The sequence below is a fragment of the Pteropus vampyrus genome, unplaced genomic scaffold (assembly GCF_000151845.1).
Source record: "Pteropus vampyrus isolate Shadow unplaced genomic scaffold, Pvam_2.0 Scaffold22, whole genome shotgun sequence".
Classification (NCBI taxonomy): Eukaryota; Metazoa; Chordata; class Mammalia; order Chiroptera; family Pteropodidae; genus Pteropus; species Pteropus vampyrus.
Window position 1 is genome coordinate 11559866 of NW_011888803.1, and position 24171 is coordinate 11584036.

The 24171-nt window shown below is 36.9% G+C and overlaps 1 protein-coding gene across 6 annotated transcripts in view; it reads left to right on the top strand.

The window, feature by feature from the left end:
• Positions 1-24171, top strand: part of LRRC8D (leucine rich repeat containing 8 VRAC subunit D) — a 115345-nt gene that overhangs the window by 31705 nt on the left and 59469 nt on the right. The window contains exon 1 of one of the 6 annotated variants that reach the window (XM_011355618.2): positions 5215-5237. The exons of the other annotated variants lie outside the window; for them this stretch is intronic. The gene's annotated coding sequence lies outside the window, so the exon portion shown is untranslated. Of the gene's footprint in view, positions 1-5214; positions 5238-24171 lie in introns of those variants that run through there. 6 annotated transcript variants of the gene reach the window in all.

Consider the following 24171-nt stretch of genomic DNA (forward strand, 5'->3'; position numbering starts at 1 on the left):
AGGGTAGGTTTTCTGTGTGCCAGGTCTCCCTGAGACGTCAGCGAGTAAGTTCATAAAGGTGGTGACAATGGTCTTTGCATACATCATCTATGTTGTTTCTTTCCCTGTATGATTGCTTTTTATTTTCACTGGGTTTGTTTTTCCCTCTTGGTTTAAAATGTGGCATTGTAGAAGATAATTCAGCAGTTGGAGAAGGCTATGCATATTTACATCAGCTTACCTTAGTTTTTCCTCCTTCCCATATCCTTTACTATACTTTGATTTTCTTTGTCTGTAGGGAAATCAGAAACAGAAGCATTTCATCACTCTTCTCATTGAGTGTGTGCTTTCCCGAAAGGTTTACTCTTCAGAGCCGTTTAACTGTTTCTGCTTCCTATTATGAATAGAGATGACATCTTAAAGCCTTAGAGGTGTGGCTACATTTAAAGGTGAATCCAGATCAGACAGGGGCTCTAGAGATTACTGTAATAATTTAACAAGCCTAAACAGGTGGTAGGACACTCTTTTTAAAATTAAGCCTGTAATCTTTCTCTATGCAGTTACATATTTGAGAGAAACTTGGGCATTCCTTTTTTTCCTCATTAAGCTATTACACAACTTAAGGCTTGGAAAATTCTTCACAGGAAGAAACAGGGTGTAACAGTTTGTGTGAGACATTTTCTAAAAATTTACCCTTTTAGCTGAAGTCTGAGTATATTATTCTCTCCACCCCACTGCTCTAGTTTCTTTCTGAAAGTTAATTTCTCCACATAATTAAATATTCTTCAAAGTGAAACAGTTAAAAAGTTAAAGCCATTTAAACTGTGAAATTAAAACATAGTCTAAAAATGTGTTCTTCCATTTCCTGAGAAACAACAGGAAGGATTTGCTTTCTCAAAATAAACTAAGTAGCCTCACTGTGAACTCCATAGTAGAGATCAAAGATTCCAGCATCCTCACAAAATGGGAGATTTTCAGTCCTTTTTTCTAACCTCAGAAAATCAAATGTAATACTCTTGGGTGTTTTGTTTGTTTGTTTGTTTGTTGTGTTTTATTATTAACATGAGGAACCAGTATATATATCTACAGTTCAGAAACACACCTCTGGCATATGTAACATCATTTTAGCCTAAATGTTGACCATCTGGTATGTCTAGGAGAGTCCATTTCCAAGATATCCCTGATCAGTACGGGCATGCTATACATTCTGCAATGGAAAGTGTCCTTGGCCATTAAATTTAAGAACAATAGAGAAAAACCATATAGCATCTAAGCATGAACTTGCTAGATTAGTAAATTATTTCATAGCTCTGCTAATAAGAAAAGTTCAGTAGCTCATTGAACATTGACCTGCATATATTCAGGAAGGAATCTGCTATAGGAATTTTATCTTTCTGTATATACACATGTATACACATACATTCTCAGGTAGGAATAAGGACATTTATTAATATTTCTCTACTTCCAGAAACAAGGAGTGAGAGCCCATTTTAAAGAGAGATGTAATCTGTTATGGCTGACGGATTTCTGTTTGTGAGATACAAGATTAGGGAGAAATATGTAAAGCATTCATCTCTTAATTTGTGAGCTCAAATAACATACGATTCTGTAGTCTTCAAATAGTGTAAAATAGGTCAACATTTTGAAATATTGGGCAGAGTTTATATATATTAGAAAAATTATGTGTATACATTGAGAACTTTATAGAATTTCTCAATAGGCTAGTTTTTTCTGCACTTGTCTTTCAAGAACAGGTAGGAAAATGGACCATCAGAACAGTATACAGCTTATGATATCAATTTCTTTTTATTTTTAACCTGTTTCTTTACATTTACAGTAGGTATCTTGTAGACCACATACATTTGGGTCTGATTTTTTTTTTATCTTCTCTGACAGTCTGTGTCTTTGAATTGTTATATTTAGATGATTCACATTTAAAGTGATTATTGATATAGTTTGATTACTATCTGCCATGTTTGTAACTGTTTTCTATTTGCTACATTTGCTCTTTTCCCCTTTCTCAGAAATGTTTGCCTTCTATGGGTTTAAGTGAACAGTTTATGATTCCATTTTATCTCTTCTTTTAACATATCAAGTTATATTTCCTTTACAGAATTTTTAGCGGTTACCCTAAAGTTTACAATTTATCTTACTTTCTAAAAACAAAAAACAAAAAAAAACATATTTAGGTGTGTATGCATGGGCGGGGGGCAGGGAAAGGAAGGCTATTATACCAAGACATTTAAGAGTAGTTATCTTTGAGTGGTAGGATTTTAGATGATTTTTACTTGTTTTTTTGTAGTTTTCCGTATTATCTACTTTTTTAATAGCAAGTAGGTATTACTTTTATAATCAGAAACAAAAAGGCTCTTTTCCTTTTGAAGAGAGAAGAATTAAAACAAACTGAAAATCTCCCATGGTTCTACAGTTTATACTTTCTCTACTTCCATTTTGAGATAAGCATTGTCCCACAATCAGCAGCACTCCACTGGTAGGAAAAAGGAAGCAGGTCGGCTGCACCTTTTGTTGCACTGGGAAAGCTGTCAACTCCTGTCCTATACCTACCTTCTCTTCTTGCACAATGAGCATGAACCCTCAGAATGACTTGTTTCCACTTAATACAGAGTAAACCAAACCCCTCTATTTTTGCATAATTAAGTTCTCCTCTACATGCAACGTCTTTATGTCTTTAGTTGTTTTTCAGAAAATAATGAACATAATAAGAACACTTGAAAACTAGTTTAAAGTATAGCTTTTCACACAAAACTTGTAATAGTTCTTTGGTTTGCTGGTGTTAAACCTGCTCTCTTTTGGGTCAGGGTGGGAAGTATTAGGGGTGTTGTCTATGATTTAAGTGAATAAATTGTAACCAAGGTGAAGCTATTGGTTTGTTTGGATTTTAGGGAAGTCATTTCCCCTTGTGAAATTTTAGAGAAAATTACTACTACTATTCTTTCAATGTCGATTATATCTTCCGAATTTATTTGGGTGTACACGTAAACCAAACCCAAATTAAAGCTTATGAAAGTGGCATGGATCAGTGCAAATGGATGAATATAGATTTCTTTAAAATATGGTTTTATTACCAACTAACTTTCCTGGTGTTTTCAAGAATGTCATAAATTTTATAAATACCACAGTTCGTTAGCCTGTAAAATTGGGACAGTTCTCTTCTGTTGCTTACCTGCTGCATTCAAGTAAACAAAAGACAAGTGAAGCTTTTTAAGTCTTCTAAAAGAGGCTAAAAAAGCAAACCAATTTTTTTCCTATTTCCAGGTGAAAAATTGTAGGTCTTGATTTTACTGTATTTTATTATTAAAACTATGAAATATCATTTAGCATAAAAAATGAAGTAGTAATCATAATCTTTTTAAAACTAATAGAATTAAACATTTTGATATAAAGAAAATTTAAAAGAATATGAAATACATGCTAAAAATTTATTCACGGTATATCGATTATTGCAACTATTAATATATACAAATTTTGAAGGGATCAAAAGTATAAGCAATTGCTATTTAAGAGATTATGAGTAAAATTTAATAAGATTTCTTTATAAAAAGTTAATGTTACATATTTTACAAGAAGTTGAGACATCAGAAATCAAGTTTCCTTGATGCTTATTAAGATAAGCTTAAAATGTTAATGAATTTTTTAATTTACAGTATAAATTAGTAGTCTTCAGTAGGTGTGGGGAATAAGTGTAAGTAGTTTGACTTTTTTTAAAAACTAATTTTTGAATGAATGACTTGATACTTGAAGATAATAGTGAGGAAACGATGAAAATTCTAGCGTTGTTATTATGTTACCCACTTAACTAAGCATTGCGTGCGTTGGCCTTGGTGCCTTTGATTTGCTGCCATTGGTCCCCTTACTCTGGTTTTAATTTGTCAAAGTCTGTAACGTTCTGGCTACCTTTTTGCTCCTCAAGTTCAGCTGTGAAAATTACTTAAGTGAGAAATGGCTTGAGAGTAAGAACTGTGAATGGAGGAAAGAAGTTATCCTCTTATTATTTTAAACACAGGAACAATTATCTGCAACCCTAAGATTTTACCCCAGAAGAACTCACAGTATAATAGGTTATCTTCACTTTTATAAATGTAAACCATAATGCTTTAATAACTACTTTTAGGAAAGGTCAGCAGCTGCTAATTTCAGTCTGCCTTTCGTCCATTTATTTCGTGATGGTTCCTCTCTGTGTGTTCCTGGAATCATTTACTCTTTGAAAGAAGTAATGAGCTTGTGATCAGTCCTGCCACCAGTGGCCCAGTATGAGATCTAGATATTGCAGCAGTGCGCTAACAAAGAGGCTGCCTCCCTTTCTGTGCTTTCAGGAGGTGGTTGTAAACAGCTAAATGAAAATCTAAAAATTGCAAAAATGGTTTTAGCACTACCCTTAAAAACACTATTAAAATAACAAATATACAATATAATAAAATAGAAAGTGGATTTATTAAGCTGTGAAAAAAATAACATGTATGGTTGCCTAATTAATATACATTTTATAAATACATAAAATATATGAAATGGTTTAAATATTTGCTAGAGTAAATTTTCCTGCCTTTTAGTGTATAATTCTAGATGAGTAAATTGTATATTTTAGGGGGCAGTAGCAGTAAGGCTAAAAAGCAACATATTTACAACAGTCTTAAAATACAGTTTACCAAGTAGTATTCCCACTTTGTGGATAGAACCCAAAAGCCAAGTAGTTAGTTTAAAGTTGGAGGTACACATTAGATGAGCTTTCCATTCCTAAGTAATCTTTCATCAGAGCTAGGGAAAAAAGGCTTACACATCTACTTTAGGCAGGCTTTTATCTGAACCATTTCAAGATAAAGGAAATGTATAATTTAAGCTTTTCTGGAATAAATTAAAACCTCTCCACTCTCCGATCTCAAATCAATATTTTAAACTAATTTTTTTATGCTAAAACTTAAGGCAACTCTGATTCCTTTCTTAGTAGAAATAGATATACATCATCCTCTATGAAATAGCTAACCAAAGACAGACCTACCTTCAACCTTCTCTGTAGTAAGTTTACTAATTCTAAGGCTCTTTACTCTTAACTTACAAGTCCTTTTTTCTTTTTTTTAAGTACAGAATTTTTTCAGATTTTCCTTAAAATTTTTCTAACATTTTCCATTCCTCCTTTTAGTTACTGATAGGGGCATTGACAGGAACCCTCATGTGCTGCCGATGTGATGATCTCCTGGGACAAAGGCAGGTGGAAGTTGCAGGGAGACAGACTGACTTTTAAGGTGAGGAAGAAAACTCCTTCAAAGCCATGCGGAGCTGACCTGAACTGCCGGTGTTGTCTAGGGCCCAGGACTGGAGAGGCTGTTCATCCTTGGCTAAGAGTTAGAGACTTGAAACCTCCTATGGTGGGGTGGGCCAGAGATACTCTCTGAGGTCATAAAGTGTGTATATACCGTTCAGTCACAAGTTTTGTGCTAGAAAAACACATTCAAACACTGATTCCGCTATGTAGTAGGTGTGTGACCCTAGGAAAGTAAGCGAAATTCTCTAAGCCTTGATTTGCTCATCTTTAAAACGAGGATAAAATGATATGAGGCTTATCATGTAAATTTAATGTATGTAAAGCCCTTGATATAGTTATTCCTTACACCTGACTGTGATTCTGTAGCTTTTCATTCTTATGCCCCTTTTCTTTTACCCCTGTTCTTTTTCTGCCCTCCTATTCATTCTTTTAGAGACCGTATTTTCTCTCCTTTTGTTGTCATCTTCCCTACCTGTGCCGTAGGGCCTTCCAGTGGTACCCTGAGCTCCTCCAGTAGCATTACCATCAATGCGTGATGCCTGGGTGAGCCAGTGAACAGCAATGGATCCTCTGCGTCCTTTGGATTTGGCACAAGGGACTGCCTTAAACACCCTGATAAAGCTGCTGTAGCACTTTCTGCTTTGTAGTCGATGGTCACGAAAGCACTAAATGGGAGTTGGATATAAGAAAAACCCTTTTATACAAAGGCTTATGGGTGTAGAAATCTGTTGGTAACATTTAATTTTTCCTCTATTTAAGTTTCTGTTTTGGAGCCAGGCTCCTAACTGCAAATGTTGTGCTTGAGAGAGAGGAATAATATCAGGACCAGCAGTTCAGAAGCATTTCTTTTTAACAGGCACATTTAACATAACTTTGAGGAATTGCTGTGGATACTAAAGGGGTGACATAAATAATTTTTTTCATCACAAGCTCTTTGAAGACCCACTTGCTTGACAAAGTAATGTTACTTAAAAATGTAAGGGAATCTCATTTGCACATACTTTATGAGCGAAAGAGATCTGGTGAAACCATTAAAGAAATACAGGTTGTTAGAGCTTCAAGGATTCTTTGCCATTCAATTCAGTGGTTTTCCTTTATAAATAATGAAGAATCACAGAGGTGAAGTAGCTTGTTCCTTGAAACAGAGCTTTTCATGTTCACAAAAGGCAAACCTGGGAGACGTGGCCCCTGACACTGTCATTTCCCCCTTAGGTTCCAGTGCAGCACCCTGACTCTAGGCTCTGGGCCTGGGAGGCATCTCATTATGGCTCAAAGATATCTCTCCCTTGTTAGCCTTTATTGCTCACTAAGGCATTGATGAAAAAGTTTGTGTTCTCATTCAGATTCTTTCTTTTGACTCTATTGATGATTTTATGAAATCTTTGGTTTGTTTGATTGCTCTGGCTCAGGAATAATTAAATAGGCAAATATTTGGGCAGTTTAGTTCTCCTGTGTTCATTTTTTGACCTCTTTCTCTGTGCTAGGCACTTTTGTGTTTTTGAGTGGTTGACATGAGTTAACTCTAGGAGAGTATAAGTGTAACTATACCCATTTGCCAGGTCAGAAAACTAAGGTTTACAGGGAGTAAGCAGCTTGTCCCAGGTTGTATGGCTTGTAAGCTAGAAGTCGATCTCAGGTCAGTTTTCCAGCCACATGTTCGTAATCACTGCCTTTGATTACATTTTCTGTCCCCTTTACTGCCTGGGTAATGGGGAACAGGCATAGAATTGAAGATCTTGTGGCAAATGATTCAAAGATCATCTGGCCTAGCCCCTTAGCTTCTGGCAGATGAGGTGTATTTATTCCTCTGATTTCATACATGAAATACTCGAGGCCTTGTTTTTATTTAATTTTTTGGTTTGCTGTTTCAAAGTAAAAAATGGTCTTTTGGGTTTTTTTGCTATTAAAAAGTAATAAATTCTCATTTAAAGGAAATAAGTAAGTCTAGAAAATAAAGGAGAAAATTAAAATAACCTTTAAAACTCCATAGTCAGATGATTGAGTGGGTTCAAATCTCAGCTGTATCACTGACCAGCTTTTTGACTTTGGGCAAATTTTAGAGCCTCACATATGCAAATTACCCATATGTAAAACAAGAACAATCATAGTTCCTTCTTATTATAGTTGTTATAAGGATTAAGTGGGTTCTTATTTGTGAAGCATTTAGAACAATGCCTAGCACTTAGTAAGTATAACACAAGTGTTGACTAAAAGAAAATAAATGATTACCCATGTAAATAGCCTTCCCCTCTGTGAACCTGGAGGAGGAGGTAGAGGCAGGGCCAGAATGAAGATCAGGCCAGCTGTAAGTGGGTCGTGGGCTGAGCTGTGTGGAGGTAATCGGGCGGGTGGCCCCGGGGCCTTCTGCTTCTGTTTTCCATAGCAATCCTGATAACCTGGAATATTGATAAAGTTCTGTCTCTCACTTTCAAGATAGTAAAAATGATTCTGATTTTCCTTTTTTTCTACTCCTTGCTTTTAGGGAGTGCACAAAAAAGCACTTGTTTATTTGAGATTTTTGTCATAGACAAGGCCAGACATGAATTTTCTTTCATATGATGTTTTCTGTGTCCTGCATTAGTTGGATTCTTCCTTTGTTTTCTTGTACTTTGGTGTGAAGAAGATGCCCTGTTTATAAAGCCTTAGTGTCTTTCATGTGTAATGCATTCTTAAACTAATTCCGGTTGCTCTGACCCTTTGGGATTTTTTAATTGCTTTGTTCCATTTTTTAAGCATTTTTGAAATATTAAAAATATTCGTGAGGGAGGGTGGGTCATGGGAACATTTTACTAGAGTTGTTTGCTCTCAGAAAATTGTGAATGTTCATGGAGAAGTCTAATGTGGGGTTAAATTCTGCCAGGTGCATGCATTGGTCTCTTGAACTTAAGTTCCCATGTCTTTTGATACTTAAATCCTCGTTTCTGAGGCATAAAGTGTAGAGCTGGAGCCTCTTAAACTTGAGAGCCTCTGTGCTGCTGTTTCCCGTAGTCCCATCAGAGAAAGGTCTTAAGTAGTTCTTGTGTTTGCATTGAAGCAACATGTCAATAGTAAGGATCAAAAGATTTGTCTGCCGGGAGGCTGGTCACTCTGGCATCTTGCAAAAAGAAAAAAGAAGAAAATTGTCTGTTCTCTGATTTTTGCCTTTGAACCAAGACTTTCCAAAAAGAACAAAAAGAACAGAGACTTGTTTTGAATATTGCCGCCTCTGGGTGTGAGTGATTATGCAAGGCAGTAGAGTTTTTTGCTTTTTGTTTTTTAAAAAATCTTCATAATAGATGCAGAGGTATGAAATTGCAAAAAAAAAAAAAATTCAAACAACTGTATAAAGCAGTCTTTGAAGGCACGTGGTCCTCAGCTTACAAGGATTTGCAGGTCTTCATCTTGTGAAAGGCACCATCCACCACTTGCACATTTCCATAATAAATTCTTCTCATTTACTTTCCACGACAATCAGTTGCCAAGTTGTCTCAATTCTGTCTTAAACTTAAATTCTTAAATTGTAAGCTATCTCTTGAAACTCTCCAATATTCTGCTCCACTACAAAACCGCAGCGTGGCCACCAGCATGTCCTGCCTGGACTGCTGAAGCTGCCTCCAGCTGCGCTCCCTGCCTCTGACCTCCAGTGCTCTCTACACACTGAGGCCTGAGGGGTTTTTACAGAGCAAAACTCAATATGTCAGTGACTTACGTCAAGTCGTCTAGTGACTGACTTCTCATTGCCCTCCGAATTCCTTCATAAGGAATTAAAAGCCAAACTACTTAAGAAGACTTCAAGACCTTGCAAGAGGAAGTCCCTGCCTCTATCTGCAATCTTCACCCGTTACCCTACCTCTTCTACCACTGTACTTCAGACACACACCACTTACAGCCTCACAGAACTTGTTTCTGTTCCTCTAATCTGCTGTTTTCATGACAGCAAACCTTCAGGGTATGTCTGACGCCTACCACACTCTTTCCCGCTCTGCTGCCTCACTTTTGTCTAGCTAACTCCTATGTCTTCCTTTTGTCTTAAATATCATATCCTTCAAGAAGCCCCCTTTAACTCCTAAACTAAATAAGTTCCCCTGCTGTTTGTTTCTGTTTGTTTCCTTGTCTTTTCTGATAGATGCCCAGCCCCATGAGGTCTTAGACATGTCTTTCTTGTTCCCCACTATATCGTAGTGTCTAGCACACAGTAGGAGCGCAGATGTTTTTTGAATGAATGAACATGTTTCAAATCATTCTTGTTTTATTACTTGTAGTAGTACTTACCACACATAGCTGCATTACTTCCTTTAAAAGTTTATAGCAAACTCCCTTTGTTGACATAAATTTGCTTAATTATTCTAAATATATACAAACATGAAATTAGATGTGTATACCTTATGCTTATTGCTCTTATGCAACTATTAAAACATTTGAAAAAAATCACAAAAATGCAAATGATATTTTAAAACCGTTAAATTTAAATTAAAAATACTAATATAATCAATGAATGCTCTTTTGCTGAAACTAAGTCACCTATGTAGATTGTTTAAAAATGTATGAATTTGTTGCCTTAGGTCCTAATATATACTTAATTCACATGAGTCTTGAGTTTTATGATAATGTTACTGCAAAGAATATTTGTTTGAAATAAGCATTTTATTGAGAAGTACATTATGGACTTGAAGACCTTGCTTGGTCCTATCTCAGGACCATTGACCATAACTGTACCAGTCCTTGAATTACAATTTTAATGGTTTCTGATTTTCTTGCTAATGCTGTAACTGTCTTGTACATGCAGAGACTGCTGAAGGAAGTTAGTAGAAAATCAAAATGACACATTCACCTATTTTGAAAACAACTTGAACATAACTTTTTCTTATTGCCTTTGTAATTTTCTAGCTAAAACAAAACCTTCATTCTGTAATACCTTCGTGCCATTATGAAGATACTATTATGAATGCCTTAATGTCATTTGACCTTCGCTTGATATGACTACTGATTGTATATCAAGTTTGTCTCTGTCCTTTTCTTACTAGTCTGTAGCAATTAATATAGTACAGTACTCGTCTGCCTGTTATTTCATGATGTTATGAATTCAAAGTCTTACTTGATAATAGTCTTAAATTGACCTTTGTCGCTGCCTTCTCTGCTTTGCCAGTATATCACAAGTGCAGTTGCTGATGAGGACTGCTTGGTGCCCCTGCAATCCTAAATGCAAACTTCAGTGCCCTGTTGGTATGGAGTCATTCAGATGGTCCAGCGTGTATTTATATCAGTTTCTTTTAGATTAACACAAGTGAAAACACAAAATTGAAAGCTTATTCTGGAGAAGTCACAGACTCTTGACTGTGTGGTCCTTTAAGGATCCTTTGACCTCCATTTGAAAACTCTTGCTTATAGCGCTCATAGCCAACCAGAGACCATGCACAAACATATAAAAGTCATATCATTGTGTTTCGAGAAGTGTCTGGCTCCTGTGGGTCATTCCCTTGGTTCTCTACCTCTCTCTAGCCTCCTAGCCTATCCCCGCATCTTCCATAGCCACTTCATGGTGAGAGGGATGGAGAAACCTTGTTTTTGGGTCTCACTGAGGCCTTACACGTTCTGGTGGGAGTCTTTGGCTGTCTTTGGTAACTGGGGAAACCCTGCAGCCTTTGTCACTCGAACATGGAGCACCTATTGAGGAGGGAGGGTGGTAAGCATATAGCAGGAATGGCTAGGGAGGGCAGTGAAGATTTCAAGTATGTCAGCTCCTATACTTAACATTAAAAGGAAAATGTGGTGCAAATCTTGCAGAGACCGCCCAAGTTCAAGACATTTTGTTAAGCCAAACATAACATCATGGCTTTAGTCTAAGGACCTAGCAAGTCATTTATTTCTTTTTTTGCATATATAATTTTGATAGCTTTATTGCGATATAATTCATATAGCATACAACTGGTCTATTTAGAATATATGATTCAGTGGCATTTAGTATGCTCACAGAGTTGTGCGGCCATCACCACTACCAATTTTAGAATATTTCTTCACCTGAAAAGAAGTGCCATACCTATTACAAGCCATTGCCCATTCTTCCCAATCTCCCTAGCCGCTGGGAAACAGTAATCTATCTGTCTCTAGATTTGCTTATTCTGGACATTTAACATAAATAGAATCATAGAATATGTATACCTTTGTGACTGGCTTCTTTGAGCATGTTTTCAAGGTTAGCATGTTGTAGCATGTGTCAGTATTTCATTTATTTTTACTGCCAGATAACATTTTAAGTTACCGTTCAATAGTGTTCACATTTTTGTGAAACAGATCTTCAGAACATTTTTATCTTGCAAACTGAAACTAGATATACCAGATTTTATACATTTTCATCGCTTGATGGACATTTGGGTTTTCCAGTGTTGGACAGTTGTGTATAATGTCACTATGAACATTTGTGTACAAGTTTTTGTGTGGACATATTCTCATTTTTCATGGTAGATACCTAGGCATGGTAGATCATATAGTAAATCCATATTTAACATTTTGAGGAACTGCCAGACATTTCCAAAGCTCCCGCACCATTTTATATTCCCTTTAGTGGTATACGAAGATTTCAATTTCTCCACATTCTGGCCAACACTTGTTATTATCTGTTCTTTTTATTATAGCCACCTTAGGGACGAAGCGGTATCTCATTATTTTTAATTTGTATTTCTCTAATGACTAATGATGTAGAGCATCTTTTCATGTGAAGATATTTAATTAAAATTTCTTTTCTTAAAAACGAAGTTTTCCTAGACTCTGTTATAATTTAAGAAGGAAATAACACCCTTTGGGAATCTCAAAAGGTACAAATTGTGACTCAAATTCCTATGATTTCAAGAATTGGCAGAGCGAGAGCTGCCCTCATTCATTGTTAAGCACTACTGGCAGGTCAGAATTTAAATAGGAGCAGTTGAACAATTTGATTTTCAGGAACCTGATAAATGGAGTCATTGTCTGTGATAAGCAAAGGAAAGAAAAGAAAGTGGAAGATGGGCCCAAAGGTAAGAGATTTCCTTTCAGGGCGCTAAGTTACCACCACAACCAAGCAGAAAAATGGCCTTCATCTTTCTAGACCCTAGTTCTTTGTTTGGTGTCTAGCACAAAGTATTTGCTACTGGTTTTGAAGAAAGTGTAACCTCGATTGCAGCAGACAGTCCAAGAATTTAGAATCATAGAACCTAAGAATTAGAAGCTAATGGTCCCTGCAGGGAACTTTGCGTTATGTAAAAAGGGTTGCAAAATAAAGCATCCCTACGTTAACTTCTTAAAAGCTCTTAGGTCTCCTCAGATTACACAGATTTCTTTAAAAATGCCTGCCTAACCTTTCTGGTAACTACCATCATACATACCCATGTGAACTCCATGGTGCCAGTGAGGTTAATTTATGTAGAAAATCTCTCCTTATTCCCACCCTTCCCAAATAAGGCAAATCAACTATTAACAGTAATAAAGAGCTAATTGTTGAGCTCTATATGCCAGGCACTGTGCTAAGCAGTGTATATTGTGTCAATTGACACAGCATTTCAGTGAGGCGGGTCCTACTCTTATTCCCATATTACAGAAAAGAAAATTTAGGCTCAGCATGATTAAGTAGCTTTCCCAGTGTACCCCTTCTTTAAAGAGGCAGGCTGGGAGGTTTCCAGGCTTTAGCCAATGCTCTCAACCACAGTACTCAGTACACGCACGCACACACGCACGCACGCACGTCTTCCTTACCCCTCTGAGATCTGCAACAGGAATTGGGAAACATGTACATATTGACTCGGTATTACTTTGATGGAGATTTGTCATTTCTTCCTTGGCCCGCTCACTGCAGGTGCATTTGAATGTGGCAGGAATCACAACCATGGCTGCACCTGGTTGTCGCAGTTTTGTGAACACCTGGGAAGGTTAGACTTGATCTAGAACCATCACAGCATTATAACCTAGGGAGAGTCATGACTAGATTTTCTTTTCTGAAGAAATATAGCTGATAGCATTGTGGAGGATAGGTTGGAGTAGTTGGAGATAGGTGTCAGGAAATTCAGTTTGGGTTAACCAATTTCCTGTTTGCCCCCAAAAACACTCTCCAGTGGTGCATGTGGCTGCAGCATTTACGCCAAGATAATTTGCGAATTATAGTCCTAACCTTACCCCCAAAGTTTGCCACAAAATATCTCGCTTTTGTTATTATTTTCACATTGTTCTAATATATCAATGATCTTTGGAAACAAATGACATAATTTTATTTATAGCATTCTATTTTTAGTAGTGGTATTTCCATTTACAAAATATAGCAATTCTTGATCGCCGAAAATGTCAAATCCTAGAAAATGTAGCATTCCTATGTTTGATGTTAAATTACCATTGTTCTCAAACAGTTGTTAGCTGGAGATTCATTTGATGGATCTGATTTGTGTGTTTGTTCGTGAGGATTAGAGATAATTTCTGTTTAGAAATAACTCCAAGAGCAGTTTTTATATTTTATTTTCTCATTGAAAACCAGTCAGATTTGCTTCAGCCTCAGGGAGTGTTTATGTAAAATTAGCGCTGAGAGCTGCACTTTTCTTTTTTTCTAAATAGAAAATGGGTTAAACCTAGATTTAGGCAGTGGGGAGGAAAGACACAATGTGAAAGAAAGATTTCTAGGGTGAAACCATTAGGACTTAGCAAACTCTTCCGGCTGTGAGAGAGTTGAGAGAGAGAGACCTTGAAGAATGGCCTTTAAAATTCTAGTTTGGGAGGCATTGCAAAGGTTCCATATTGCTGCAGACTTGTAGGATTGGAGTAGAGATGGGGTGAAGAACGTAGAAGTCAGTAGTAGACTTAGGTTAAAGGCTTTGCTCAGATGGTCTGAGAACCTTTGTGGTTCTCTTGATCATGGGTGCTTTAGTCAATTTAGTTAGAAGATAAAAGAAGTTAAATTGTGTTTGCCTGTCCTTTAGTTTTCCTAGAAAATTGATGAACCCTAAAGTTTCTCTTGGCCTCAAATAATTGTGTAAGATAGTGTTTAGTTAAACTATGTGTACTTTTTTACTAAAGTTTTACTATATTTTTGCAAATTTTTATTATAAGTAGGAGCTTTTACAAGGGAAAACTCAAGAAACAACTTTCTTTCACTAGGAGATGAGAGACATTTTATACTCTGCCCATCTCCAGAGGAGTTAAGTCTGATAATGCAGGTGCTTTCACAGTTGTAAGTCCCAGCGTTCATCCCATCCTTGGCTATAAGGTTCCTCAAGATTGAGACATAGAGCAACCTAAGTGCCCATCAATAGACAATTGGATAAGGAAGTTATGGTGCATATATACAATAGAATATTACTCAGCCATTAAAAATGAAATCTTACATGGATGGATAGAAGGTATTATGCTGAGTAAGTCAGACAGAGAAAGACAAATACCATATGATTTCAGTTATATGCAGAATCTAAGAAACAAAAGAAATGAACAAACAAAACAAAAACAGACTCATAGAGAACAAACTGGTGATTGTCGGAGGGGGTGAGAGAGTCAGAGTTTGAAAGTAAAAATAAGATAAAATAAAAAGATAGAGATTTAGTTTAAGGGGAACAGGCACTGTAGGCAGCAACAACTTGGAACTAGGTCTTCCTCCCAATTCAGCTTTATGAACATTAGTTGAGTTTGATAATTTTCTCAATAGACTAATAGTATTCTCAGCATTTTATCCTTCTTGGAGGAGTTAAATTTAGATATTTTCTATAGGACACTCCACAGCTTCAGTTGAGGCACAGAATTGAACTTTAATAATTCTACTTCAAAATCCGTTTCTGAGATGTGATACTTAGTAATCTATATTGAGTAGTAGATGATGAAGATACTTCCTGTGTTGTTTCATTCATGCCTCAAGGTTGCAAAGTTATGTAACTTGTTTACCGATAAAATGCTAGTGAAGGAAAGTTCATTTGCCACTGCTAGAAGGTACACACCCCAAGCATTTAGTGTGATGAATTTCTTTGGTCTTTTCTTTCAGTCGTCTTATGTTTACAGAGTCAAATTATCTCATGTGTATCTAGGGGTCAGTGTCAAAATCTCCTGGATAATACACTGTAACAGAGTTTCTTTTTTGTACTTTGTTAAAGAAAGTGAGTAGATGATTACCTGGGGTTGAATTGGTATTTGGAGCCTCATTAATGGTTAATTAAAAACACACAAGTGCTTTCTTCTAAGTGCCTGCACTTACAGTCTTTTGGGGTTCACATATTCAAAAGATATCATCTCACCACTCCTAAAGAATATATTTACGCTCAGACTTAAAATATATTTGAACAGAATTCAAAGCTTTGAGTTCTTAGACCGTTTGCAGTTACATTAATTTACATAGGTCATAATTACTCTTAGGTCTCTGATAGCAGAGTGTTCCTTTTTTTTTTATGTGCACTATTGTTTCTTTCTGCTACTTAGAAGAATACTAACGAGATGCCTTAACTATCTCGTTATAATGATTTATGTTAATCAACTTCAATATAAAATTGAAGATTTGTAGTTAGGAAACATTGGTGACTCATAGTATCTGGTTACCTGTTGTTTGGTACAGAAGGTAGTCAGATTTATTTTGGTACCTGGGGTGGCTCTTTCTCATAGTAAAACTCCATTGAAAACACTGAATTTTTGGGGGGAGGGGGTTGTACTTTTGTTTTGTCATCTTTATATTTGCTTATTTGCTTTCAAATGCTACCTCACATCTATACTTTTCCTTTTGGGTACCTGTGGCTTTTACCTTCATTTAGCATTTGGAGCCATTATATTTCTGTCAACTTAGTATAGTTCAGTTCCTCAAATGATCTCTTCCTCAGTACCTGACAATCTCTTACAGAATTTCAATGTATATTTCATAAATTGAAATATGACTTAGGTCTATATGTAATCACTTTTCTAATAATATATTTGGTCTCTACCTTAGATGCAAATTCTTTAGGAACAAATATGATTTCGATGTATATTGTCTACTGACAGTAACTAGCATGGTGCTAACTACATGGCGCTTTTATGCTAAGTGTTCATTGAATTGAGTTGGCCTGGGTGCATGATGACTAGCCTTATTATCTGGAAGTGGAACATAGGAAGTGTTCTGATAGTTGCTTTCAGAACTGTGCATTCCAGACCAAACAATTTGCATATCCATGCCACACTAAGATACTCATTGCCAAGGCATGCTGTTTGAAACTGCCTGGTGCTGTGGGGAATAGAGGCATTTAGTTAGCTGCTGATGCCTTTTTTACTCTTTATGGGGTCCTTCCTCTGTAGTGACCAGGACTTTGTTGTTTGTCACAGAGGAAGTAAGACATGAACCAAGCCAATCATATTCTGTACCAAACACATTAGCAATCTGTTCTGCTTTCCCCAATTTTGGCTTCTTCATTCCACGTCTCTGAGAGAATTTCCATAATGAGAGCCATATTATGAGAAATATATCCAGTTATGTCAGGGGCTTACTCTATGCTGTCTTTTGAAGAAACCAAATAGTATTATGTATTTAGCTCTTTAGCTTTCCTCTGAGTTCTGTCTGCTTACTTAATGCAGCTGCATATCCCTAAATTGAATGCTGGTCTGTTTTTGTTATCTCCCCTAACTCTACCCCTCACTTTCTGGACGAATACTCATAACCACAGGCCCTTTACCCTTCTACCTCCTGCACTGTGCAAGGTATGTAAGTGCTTATGATGTTTGTGCAAAGTTTGCATGAATAAATATTTTTAAGAGACTTAACTCTTAATGTAAAATATTTTACTTAATTTCCACAAATTGAGAGAGGATTAGTATGCAGTTGAAATTGGAATAGAATTTAGGGAATTGTAGGTGGAAAGAGTTCATGACCTGAGATAAATAAAGATAGATTTTTTAAGCAGTATTACAACCAGGCTTTGAGATTTACTTATTCTGTCCAGACTGTGAACAGTTGTCTCATTCTCACCAAAGGCAATTTTATTGAAGTGTCTTTAGAAACGGTGTGTACAGGCTTCTGTAATCATACGTATCATACATATTTTTCAAATATTTTGAAAAATATTTGACCCCTTCCCTCTAACTTAACCCTTGAAATCTGTCAACACAAAATAGGAAAGAGATCAAAACCAGTTTCTATGATATAGCCTGCTGGGAAGAGGATGCTAGGAGAAAGAAAAAATATTTCTAAATGTATAATTGCATATACACCCTTCTTAGGTTCCTCTTGTATTTTTAAAGTCCTAATACCTTAAATGTTTTTGATAAGTTTAATTCTTACAGAAACACTGAACTACCCCACACAAAAGGCAGCTGGAAGCAGTGAAAAGACTAGGTGATTATTGAAGCCCATGGCTCCTTTCCATGGTTTCTCTTTGTACATCGCTCCATGTTTATGTTCAAAATGGACTGGCATAATTGTTATGTTCCAAATATGCTGTTTATGGTGGGGGGGGCGGTGGGTGGTGGTGGTCACTATCTTATAAAACAGGACTCTCCCGGGAAGCTAAAACTAACTGTTGAAGAAATGAAATATGAAATACATCTTTGTCATTATGTATAATTGAAAACTATCTTGATTTAAACTATTGAATCAAATTTATGGCATGAATCTTCGAATCTTAAATTTTATAATGCTGTCAAGTTTGTTTATAAAGCCCAAATGTTTACCCTTACGTTCCTAAAGCACATTTGTAAAGGCAGAGTATCAGCTATATTATAGTAAACCTAGAGTGCCTTTCAATGCTGAATGACCTAATCGGTTATTAATCTTTTCTATGGGGAATGCTTTTTCCTCATCAGCTGTCTAAAGTATTTGGGAAATTATATCTTGCGGGAGTTGCCATTCATCAGGAAATGCTTGTTCATAGATGTAAGCCAGACCACATGGAGCAGTAAATGTTATTTATCACTATGGGAACCAAAAATCACGAATGAGATAGTCTTAAGTATTAAACATTTGCTTCTTAGGAGGAGAAGTCATATCCAGATTTGGTTCGGTTCACTCAAATATTTATGGAGCCCTTAACGATCAAAAGGTCTGTGGGTACTTTGTTTAATGACTCATTTTCCTCTACAGAAAATCGAAAAGATCATTAGAGGGGAAAAGTAGGAGGAAAAGGTCCCAGTTTACATAGATTATCAAGCTTGTAAATGCAGGACTCTGGATTGAGAGACAGGATACCAGGGGTTTAGCTCTAGCTCTTCCAAAAACTAGCTGTGTAGCTTTGGACAAATCTTTTAATTTATTTGAGTCTCAATTTTCTCATCTGTAACAGGATGAGAATTGGATCATATATGACCCCCTTGGTGATGAATCTGTTTTCCTTCATTGTTCCTTCAGAAGTATGAAACTACTTTTTGTTTATTGAGAAACGTATTATACTTGGATATTAAGAGTAATGAGGATTACTGTTATATTGCAGTGACTTTATCACCTCAAGAAAAAGTCTGTGCTCAGTAAAGATTAGGGCCACATGTCCACGTGTTGCCATTTGTTTGTATTCCTCTTTACTCAGGATGTACTGATATTGGATGCCATATCATATAGGGCTGATGAAGTATGCAGTGATATGAAGTGTAGATGTTTAATTTGACTTGTAGCCAAAATTGGCATTTAAAAGGTTGTCATTGCTGTTCCTTGGTAAAAATATGGATAATGCCTTAAGCCAGGAGTCCCCATTTCCCAGGCTGCTGACCAGGACTGGTTTGTCGCCTGTTAGGAACAGGGCCACAGAGCAGGAGGTGAGCAGCGGGCGAGTGAGCAAAGCTTTGTCTGTATTTGCAGCCACTCCCCAGAGCTAGCATCACCACTTCAGCTCTACCTCAGATCATCAGGCATTAGAATCTCATAGGAGCACCGGTCCCTGGTGCCAAAAAGATTGGGGATTGCTGCTAAGCAATAGTCAGAAGTTGTTAAGAGGCTGGTAGAATGGAGGCTGGCTGAACTGGTTACTGAGAATGTTTATTCATATATTCATTTAATCATTTACTATATATTATTTAGAAATACAATAGCAAACCTAACAAAGTCCTTATCCTCAAGGAGACCAAACAGAGGATGAGGCTGATAAGCATACATTTTGTGGACATTTGTTAGCTATTGTGTAATAAGTGCAGGATAAGGAGACGAAGCAACAGGAGAAGGGGGTGTTAGTGGTCAGAGAAGGCCTTTCTCCTTAGAAAGCCTAAAGGAAGTGTTGGTACTTCACTTCCAGGTGGAATATCAGGAGAAGAATCATTCTGGGCAGAGGAAACCTAAGTGCAAATGTCTTAAGGCAATTTTGTGGTCAAGGAAGAGACACCCTGGCAGAATTGAGTGAGGGATCAAGGCAGAGCAGAAGAGACTGTTGAGGCATGGGTACAGGGAGGTGGCAGATCACCTAGGGTCTTCTGGGCCACAGTATACACTCTTCACTTAGGGTTTTTGTTGTTGTTTGTTTGTGTTTCAGAATAGTGATACAATTTTTATTTTTCAATAAGATGACAAATTCTAATTCTAGGAGGATATTACCATATATCGCAAAACACATCGACCACATAAAATCCACAGTGAAAAGTTTACTAAAGAGTTCTTATGAAACCCATGGAAGCAAAGTGACTAATTTGTAAAGTGCGAGCCAAATAATCAATTTCCCTTTTTTTAAAAAAAAGAAAGGTTTCCTGTGTCCTGTTTTCTGACTGGTACCCAGAGCTCTTTCCTGCTGGACCCATTTGAGACCTTTCATCTGCTCAGTTGTCACTTGGACTTTCCTGGGGCTGCTTGGGTTAAGCGATTGCTTCTCTCTATGGTTTGGGGATAACAGCTTATAAGGGGAATTTACTGACTAACTCTCCATCCCTTCTCCTACCCAGTGTTTAAAAGGTTAGCAGTCTTTTTCATACTGTGGTCCAGAGACCACAGGGGTTAAAACCACTTTGGGACTCATTTAACATGCAGATTTCTAGGCTCCACCTCAGGCCCAGTAAATCAATCTTTGCAGATGGGGCTCAAAACTCTGTATTTTGAGCTCTGTAAGAGCTCCTGGGTTCGAAGGTGTGCATTTGCTCATGTTGGAGGAAAGAGATGAAATAGGAAAGAGTTCTGTGATACCAGTTTCTCCCCATAGAGAATGCAGGGAGATTCTGTAATCCTGCTATTACAGTTCTTTTCTCTGCTGGTTAAGGAAGATGAGTTACAGGATAGTGAGAGATCAAAAAATTAAGGGGAAATCTAAGTGAAAACTCCAGTTATCTAGAAAAAGGGTTAGTAAACTATGGCCTGTGGGACAGCTGCCTTTTTTGGAACATAGCCACATTCATTTGTTTATCTATTGTCTATGGCTGCTTTGCACTACAATGGTAGAGTTGAGTAATTGCTACAAAGCCTAAAATATTTACTATTTGGCCCTGTACTAAAAAAGTTTGTCAGACGGCTGAGCTGTCCACTAGACCTTTCTGTAAGGATGATACAGTTTCTGTCTGCTCTCTCCAATATACTAGCCACTGACACTTGCAGTTTGGGTATTGAGCACTTGATGAGTGGGTAATGTGACTGAGTAACCGAAAATTTCATTCTATCTAGTTTTAATTAATTTAATTTCAAGATTAATTTAAATTTAAATAGCCATATTTGGCTGGTGTATCAGATTGAGGAGGACCAGAGCAAAAGTTTCAGATCGGGGTTGGCTATGGGGTATCAGTTAAATACTGGCAAGGGTTTACTTCAGGCCGCTGGGAAAAGAGAGACTAGGAAAAGGAACATCTAGAAAGGATTTGTTTTAGAAGAATTTTCATTTTTTTCCATTGTGATTTTTTTTTTAAGAGTTACCCATGTTAGGATCCAGCTTTGTCACTCAGTCAGTTCTTTGACCTTGGTCAAATTACTTAGCTTCTCTTTGCTTCAGTTTTTTCATTTGTAAAACAGGGATAGTAACAGTACCTACCTTATAAAATTGTTACGAAGTTTAGCTGTAACTGCTTAAACAGTGCCTTGCACATAGTAAAAACTCTGTGTTTGCTGCTCTTATTACCATTTCATAAGTTTTTTTATGGTCTAGTATAGGAAAGTAACCCCTCTCCTTCTAAAGAAAAAAATACTTAGTTTAAAGTAAAGTGGATTCTGAATTCCAGGATCATTTGTACATTAACCAAACTAATGTAGCCTGTTTCTGATCTAGAGACCAGCTATGCTTCATATCTTTCCATGTAGGTTTATTACAGTTAACCCAGCATGTGACATATGTGGCATGGTATTGTCTGGCTTTTATTGATGGTCACTGTAAACATTGATAGATGGCCAGATTATTTTGCAGAAACTCTTCCCAAATAACTTAGACATATTCAGTTAGAAGCAGAACGTTTCTTAATGCTTGTTCCTCAGCTGGAGAAATCCTATTAATATTTGAAAGAAAGTATGTTGCTATTTTATCTTGAGATGTGTCAGAATCTCCTAACATGAGTAAGCTTGATGTCTTCCCTTTTATAGAAGCGTGAGCAGGCCGGCAGAAACATATTGGGAGGTGGGAGTTGCAATTATTTGTATAAATGATAACAGTAATAGAAATCCAAAAGTGAGAAAAAATATTCAGAATGATATCACGAAGGGTTTTTAAATTGAGTGATTGTTACCTGCTCATCTTCAGTATTATGTACTAATAATCCAGTGCTATAGACTTGCCATAGCTGAACAGTATCACTTTTAAAGACTTCCCAGAAGCCAATGAACGCAGCCTCTTGAAAAATCTCCTTTTAAGTTTTAGAGACAGTAATGATAAAACAATACTTTTCAGTCCTCAGATCTGTTCTCCAAGGCTGGAACAACAGAGTGTTCAGCAGATATTATGGGCTCAACAGTTGCTCTCCAAGGCTGCCTTTTTGATCTGTAAGACTGTGTTGCAACACTCCTTGATAAGGAAATAATATAAGGCAGCCTTGCCCAGATGGCATAGGCTGCTTCATTATGCAAGTAGTGATCCCATCCTTTAGGTCATAGTGTTCTGTTTGTTTTTCATTTTCAAATTCTAGATTGTGTTTGAATCTATCTGAGATGCGTTGAACCTGCTGAAAGTTTTCATGGGCTCATTTTATACAGAGCAGAAAGGATGAGGAAATGGCCAACTATTAATATCCTCTAGCTTGAAACCCTGCACAACCTAAAACTGTGGTCATTAACTTAAGGAGAGAGGATATGGAAGTATTAAAGTCTCTGATACGATGTAACCCTTGAGGGGTTAGGTCGTCCAATAAGTGCACCTGTTTGACTACAGGCCCTATTTTCCTGGGCACTTCTCTGTACCTCTGGCTTCTATCTGCCCACTGCATTTGCCTGCTAGACTTATCTACTGCTCTTCCAACACATTTATCTACAGCCCATTGACACCCATTCGTATCACTCAGCTAAAATAAAGTAAGCAATAAAAACTTTTCTCCTGCTAGAAATTCAGTATTTTTTTCTCTCCTTTTGTATGAACTGTAGAGAGAGGATACAGCTTGCAAATGTGAAGACTGTGGTTCCAATTATACATTTCTTTGTGATAGAAACCTTATTAACATATATTTCAGAGCTAGAATTAATGGATAGAAGTTAAGAAGACTGACTTAGGCTCAGTGTAAGGAAACATTTGTTAAGCATCAGAGCTGGCCCATAGTGTGCTGCTAACAGACCTTGGATGTGCTCAATCGGATGATTCTGTTAGGGATGTAGAAATAGACAGGTAGCTAGATGACATGGTACTGTATGCTGTGATAGTGTATACTTCCAAAATCTTACAACAGAAGTAAATATTTTCTTATTAAATCTGTGATGTTACCTTATGTATAGTGTCGTGTGCAAGGAATTATTTCTTTTTCCTAAACCATAGGTGAATGAGACTAACTTATCAAGTGTGGTACTCTAATACATACATTTCTTCTAATGACATGCGTTGTATAATCATCTTCCTTGCGAATTCATTTTAAAACAGTTTACTGATAGAGCATACATGAATGAATTCAGCAGTTATTTACTTGTGATCTATTCCTATCTAGCCTTATGGAGGATAAAAATATAAATGTAATACTGCTGTTGCAGTCTAGTTGGAGGATTAGACATATGTACTTTAGCCAGGATAAACATGAGCCTAAGAAAAATATCAGAATCAAATTATAAAGGAAAAAAATGCGAAAAGGAAGCCATGTAATTATTCCTGGAGCAATCAGGGAGTTGTTGTGGACTGAACTTTAAAAGACAGATAAGGTTGCAAAGGGCAGGTATAATTAGCATTTACTTGGTATCTGCTGTATGTAAGACATTTTTCTATGTGCTTTGCATGTCTGCGAGGTTTGGTACTGTTACCCTCATTCTGCAGATAAGGATGTTGGTTAGGGGTAATGAAAGAATGTGTTCAGGATGTGTGTGTGAAGGAGGGAATGTTGAGTAGTCTGGTGTTGCTGAATATAGGGTTTGTGGGGACAGGAAACTGGGTAAGAGATGGGAAAGGCATATCAGAGTTAGATTATCTAATCCAAATGGAAAAGATGACTTTCCAGAGTCACTTCTGGGACCATCAGAAGCAAAGTGTTTCAGGCAAGATATATTGACATAGGAGTGATGAGCTTTAGATTCCAGTTCTAGACTGTAATACAGAAAAATCTCATTAAGTTTGAACATTTGTCATAAACCAGAAAAAAATGCAGGACTAGTAGTTAAGAGACCTGAGTTCCTTTTTTTCCTTCTTCTTTTTTTTCCTGCCACTTTCTGAGTGTGCTTTGTGGACTTAGTCTCTTCATCCATAACATGAGGAGCAATAATACTACCCCATGAGTATGTGGTAGTTCCAGGCTTGGTGTCATATATATTTATGTCCTTTCTATCCCCCTTCAACCTCCTGTGTTTAGCACCTTATTTCTTCTTGAGAGGACTGTTGCAATAGTCCCTGAACTGATTTCCATACTTGCTATCCTAAGTGTGTAATGTCTGACTAATTTTTTCAAGAATAACATGTATCATGTCATTGTTTAAA